This window comes from Cupressus sempervirens, chromosome 5 (genome assembly GCF_028749045.1).
Source record: "Cupressus sempervirens isolate cs-2001-9-10 chromosome 5, ASM2874904v1, whole genome shotgun sequence".
In the NCBI taxonomy this organism is placed as follows: Eukaryota; Viridiplantae; Streptophyta; class Pinopsida; order Cupressales; family Cupressaceae; genus Cupressus; species Cupressus sempervirens.
Window position 1 is genome coordinate 789,842,314 of NC_143122.1, and position 5,402 is coordinate 789,847,715.

The 5,402-nt window shown below is 30.8% G+C and overlaps 1 long non-coding RNA gene across 1 annotated transcript; it reads right to left on the reverse strand.

Annotated features, from left to right (window-relative positions):
* Positions 1 to 767: 767 nt before the first annotated feature.
* On the reverse strand, positions 768 to 4,514 carry LOC149558300 (uncharacterized). Its single transcript, XR_016365009.1, has 2 exons — positions 4,181 to 4,514; positions 768 to 1,372 (listed from the first exon to the last, which is right to left on the reverse strand). It is a non-coding gene; the product is annotated as an uncharacterized LOC149558300 (long non-coding RNA).
* Between the last annotated feature and the right edge of the window lie 888 nt (positions 4,515 to 5,402).

Here is a 5,402-nt window from a genome sequence, read left to right on the forward strand (position 1 = left end):
TAGTAGGTCTTGGATTAAGTTGTGTTATTTTTTACATCAATATTTCAGATCACACTCCTTGATCCTTAGCCAGGATAAAAAGAATCAAAAGAAACAAAATAGATAGATAGTTACAGACCACTTTCTTACTCCCCCTTCACACTTTATATCTATTACTTATCTATTATGCTTCTTTTAACTATCTTCAGCTTAATAAAATTGATGCAAAACCTATCATACAATTTAATTCAGAAACCACTATATTATGATACAATGAATTGCAGAAATCTATTTTTTTCAAAGATAATATATACTGAGTAAGATCTTTTATGTTATAAATCTGTTCAGTTTTAGAACCGACCATGATTGGAAACCAGGTTATATTGTCTAATAATGTGATTGACTGGCAAGATGATAAAGAGAATACAGAAAATCTAGGTCTCCCACCCTATTTTAATTATATACAGATAACTGATACATAAATCATATGTATTACTATTTAAAGATTATAAGGAACTTCTGTATTTCCTCTACATTTTCTGGGATATTTTCTAGCAGTTTCTTTTTCTCTGAAAGCTATCGTATTAGGAAAACCAGAAAAAAATACAAATGTTCACAGTACTATAAAATAGAGTAGCCACCTTTGTTAGGTAGCTGTCCAAATCGAAAAAGATGTCAGAACCAATGAAATTCTATAAACAAAAAAAGATGTCAGCAACAAAAGAAATTCTATATGCCTTATTTCAGCAACTTCCATCAATAGGCTGCCACACTAGGACAAATGAGGAGACAGATCATTAAATGGCCGATCAATCATTGAATTAAATAAACTGCAACAATGCCTTTATATCAAGTGACCCATAATGTTTATTAGTTTAAAACTTCCATGCATCCCTAGAATAACCAGGCAATAGGCCATAAAGAATCATTTCATTATGATAAGAACTTCCTAGTACCATGGATGTACCCCACACAAAAATTTCACCCGAAAGGCGACCTTTTTACCAGTCTGCTGTAGTAAAGAGTACAATAGAGCCGCCGTAATAGAGTGTAGTATGGCTAGTAACATCTGCTTTCAAATCAAAGATATATGGGTATCCGCACAAAATGTGATGATTCCTAATTGATAAGAATTCCAGTACAACATGTAGGCCTGGATCTACGAATGGCCGTAGAGAAATGCATGTACATACTGAGAAACATGGGCATCAAATCCTTCAATCAACCCGAAAACAAAAAAATCAATAAAATATTGTTCTCTTTGTACAGTCCCTTCTTGTGGGCGCTGACTGCTCCCTTCAAATGGTCCTCGTGTTTCTTAACAATGAAGTTTTATGAACTTCGAACTTCCTGCAGATGGGAGGCTTTATTTGAAGTTTCAGTTGTCTTTCACCTTCATGATAGATTATCAAGTGATAGATTATCAAGTGTGATCTTTAAAGTTCAATAAGAATCAAAATTAATACAATTGAATCTTATAATCAGTATCATTTCTCTTTCATCTTATGATAGATCATAGAGTGTGATCTGAAATGTAAAATTTTTGCAAATCAAAACTATCTTAAACCAAATATATCAGCTTCTCTAATGTATGTCTGAATGCAATCTGAAATGGATGCAAATCAAAACTACCCGAATCTAGTTATATCAGTTTCAGTTCTCTTTCATCTTGTGATGGATCATAGGATGCCATTTGAAATAAAACGTTGATGCTTATCAAAACTAACTGAATCTAGATATATCAGTTTTCTTTCATCTTGTGATAGATCACAGAATGTGATCTAAAATGAAACATTGATGCAAATTAAAACTAACTGAACCCAGATTGTAATGAATCACAAAATGTGAAATGAAACCAAACAATGATGCAAATCAAAACTAACTAAATCCATATATATCAGCTTCAGATCTCTCTTATCTCACTTCATGAATCGCACAACATAATTAGGCACCAATGAAAATTAATATCTTACTTCATGAATCACAAAATATAATCAGGCACGAATCAAAACTAATATAACTGAATCTAAAAATCAGTATCATTTCTCTTTTATCTTGTGATGGATCATAAATGTTGATCAAATCAAAACTTATAACACAACTGAATCCATAAATATCAGCCTTAATTCTCTTTCATCTTAATAATAGATCAAAGAATATTATCTACATCTCTGATGCAAATCAGAAGAAATATGGATTTTCAGTTAAAAGCAAACAAAACCATAGATCTGATGAAGATATTACAAGATTACCCATGAAATAGTCAAAGGTCTTGTGTAGTGATTAATATTAAGAAACAGCAAGAACTCCTGATAGTAGAGAATGGATCTGAAGATGTACGATAGCTTTTAGCTTAAACAATGCATATTTTTCATTTTTAATCAATCCATGCAAACTAAAACTAATGCTCCCAAAAGAATAATCCAATCTTACTAGTGCATGATTATTTTTGGTCTAGCTGCATATATGTATTTTCAATCAGGTTTTCAAATCATATTCACTGATCTTAACATTTTTGCATCAGAAATTGAATTCCCAGCAGACTTAAGTCCAAAAATCTTAAACCTAAACTTTCAGAGGTAAAAACTCCCAGTTCTAGATTGCTTTATGAATGTATGTAAACTGGATAACAAGTATAGTGTAGCATCGATCTCCGACCCACTATATGATTATCTAGAAACCTGTATTCTCTGAGTAAAGAAATCAGTTGATGACTATCTAAGAATCAGTCTTGAGAACATTTGAAAAATTCCATTTCATGTGATTGCATGATATTTCCACCGCTAGAAAGCAGATTCTAAATACGAAATTCCAAAAACTGTGTCTAGGGTCAAGTTCAGATAGACCCATTAGGATTAACTCCTCTAGTTCTGTTATTATCAATTTGCTAATGGAACTTGCTGTTTCTATTCACTTTTTCTGCAATTTGTGAGCACATTTGAAACAGACACTTACATCTCTAAGGCTAAGAGATGTCAATGATTGACATTGTGCTAGCACAGGTATGGAATATAATAAGACTAATGTAAAGAGGTCTAGGTTTCATTGATATATTATTGTGGCACAAACAGAAACTACTAAAAAGATTACAAGGTTCATAGAAAACAAGACAACGGTGTTTATCTAATCAGAACCAACATATAGAAACAAAACTAATAAAACCAATCTGAAACAAGATAGAGAAACAAAACCAATAAAAACCTTGAAGAACATAAATCATGGGATTCATAGTTAAAAAAGACAGATTTCTATGTACATCCAAGAAAAGAAATCATAACATCTTTCTATGTACATCCAAGAAAAGAAATCATAACATCTTTCTATGTACATCCAAGAAAAGAAATCATAACATCTATAGAAAGCGATAAAGAGATAATAACCATTCAAATCTATCAAATAGAAAAAAGGAAAAAACTGAAAACATTTACCAGATTTTGTTAACAGATCAGTAAAAACAGACCATATTGACAGAATTGTAAGATGCATAGAACATATAAACCATGAGATGCAGAGCTTATAGAGAAGATATAGAAAGAGCTATGAACAAGATTCATAAGGAAATCAATTAAGAAGAGTTTCATTTATTCTTTTCTAATGATGAATCAGTAGATTTGATTCAAAACGTTGACATTCACAATTTATCCCCAAAAAACTATCTATTCTTAAAGTGAACACTATCATCACCTGCTTTCTTTTGGGGCAGGAGCTTGCAGTAGGCTACAACATTGAATATCTCCATGTTTTCCCACAGCTTTCTTGAGCTTTGCAGGCAGATTAGAAGTCTAATGGTAATAACCATGCCCCATTGCCATCCCACTAAGTTCAAGAAAGCTGTGGAAAAGTATGGCAAGATTTCACTCCATCTCACTTTTCTTCTCACTGTGGACTGAAATACTCATTAGACACTATTCATTATGTACTGAAGAAGATTCAAGATTGTAATGGCCATGAATCCAACAAAACCAGGCCTTAAAACACTATCTACGCAACTATATTGAAATGGGTATGCTAAAAATCAAACCCTCACAACAGTTAAATCTTTACCAACTTTTTCAGAAATGAAGCCCAAACTCAATCAATGCGTACACCCACATGAAAGAAGAAAACTAATTCAATCTTGGGTAGGCATTTCTAATTTTCTAGAAATTACAAAGAAGAAACTTGTTCTAAACTAGTTACAAATAATCAGACTCTGCCATACCTAATGCACTGACTCAAACTTGCTTCTTCAATGTTCTACTGCAATCTCTATATATACTTGCAGGCACCCATTTCTCTCTTCATCTCGTGAACCAAGGCAAATGTTTAGTGGAATAAAATAGGAGTAACTGGTTTTTTTTCTTACCTTCTCTGATTCTAATTCCCACTATTTTTATACTTTTATTAATCTGTATTCTATGTACAATTGAGATATACAGCTTAGGCCCTACCACTATAGTCAATCACAATCTGTCCTGCTTCTCTCAAGTAATATCATGAATCACGAAGTTATGCGTAACTTGTCTATCTTTCTAGTCCTGATAAATACATTAGATTTGGATTTTCTACGTACAATAGTCTGCCTGTTTTAAACAAATTAATCAAATCTTCCTTTACCTTGGGGTATAACTTCTAGAATTTTACAGATTTCTTACCTCTAAAAATTAAATGTCAATTTTGTAATATTTTACTGCTATTCATTACTTATTGTACTCTTGACAGGGAGGTCACAAGTTCAAATCCTACTGGGGGGTAGGGTATGTACGCCTCGTTTCTAGTGCAGTTAGATACCTCCCACAAGAAATAGGAGGTAGACTATAAAACAGACTTGACTTTACTTTCCTATTATTTTAAAATATTTTTGAAAAACTTTATTCAATTAAAAAATGTAAATTCGTAAGATATTCATCCTAGTACTTAGCTCATGAAGAAAATAATTTATTACTTTAGGCACTTAAGGTTAGAGGTATAATTTTATTATAGAGCACTATTCTGACCTAACTTTTTAAAGCTTGTTTCTTTCTTATATTTTAAAGTTATATATTTAAGAATGTAGGAGATAATTATAATCTTTTTTTAATGGATAATTATTTACCACTTTTTTTATAAATTTTGTATATAATGTTTATTGATTTGTTGCACTTTAATGCTTTTGATATTCACTTAAAGAAATTGAAGCTAACTTTTACAAGAATTTTAAATTTTATATAAAACCAATTTATTATCTCTAGTCAATAAGCCCTTGATTTTTTAATCAAATTAAATAATTCTTTAAGAATCCATTTAACCAATAAAGTTGTATTATAACATCTAAAAATATAATATCATTTTTAAAAAAAACTATTAACAATTACTAATTTAATAACATTTATTAATTATTCTAATCATATATATATATATTACATAAAATTAAACTATATTCTCAATTATTAGATACTTAAAAT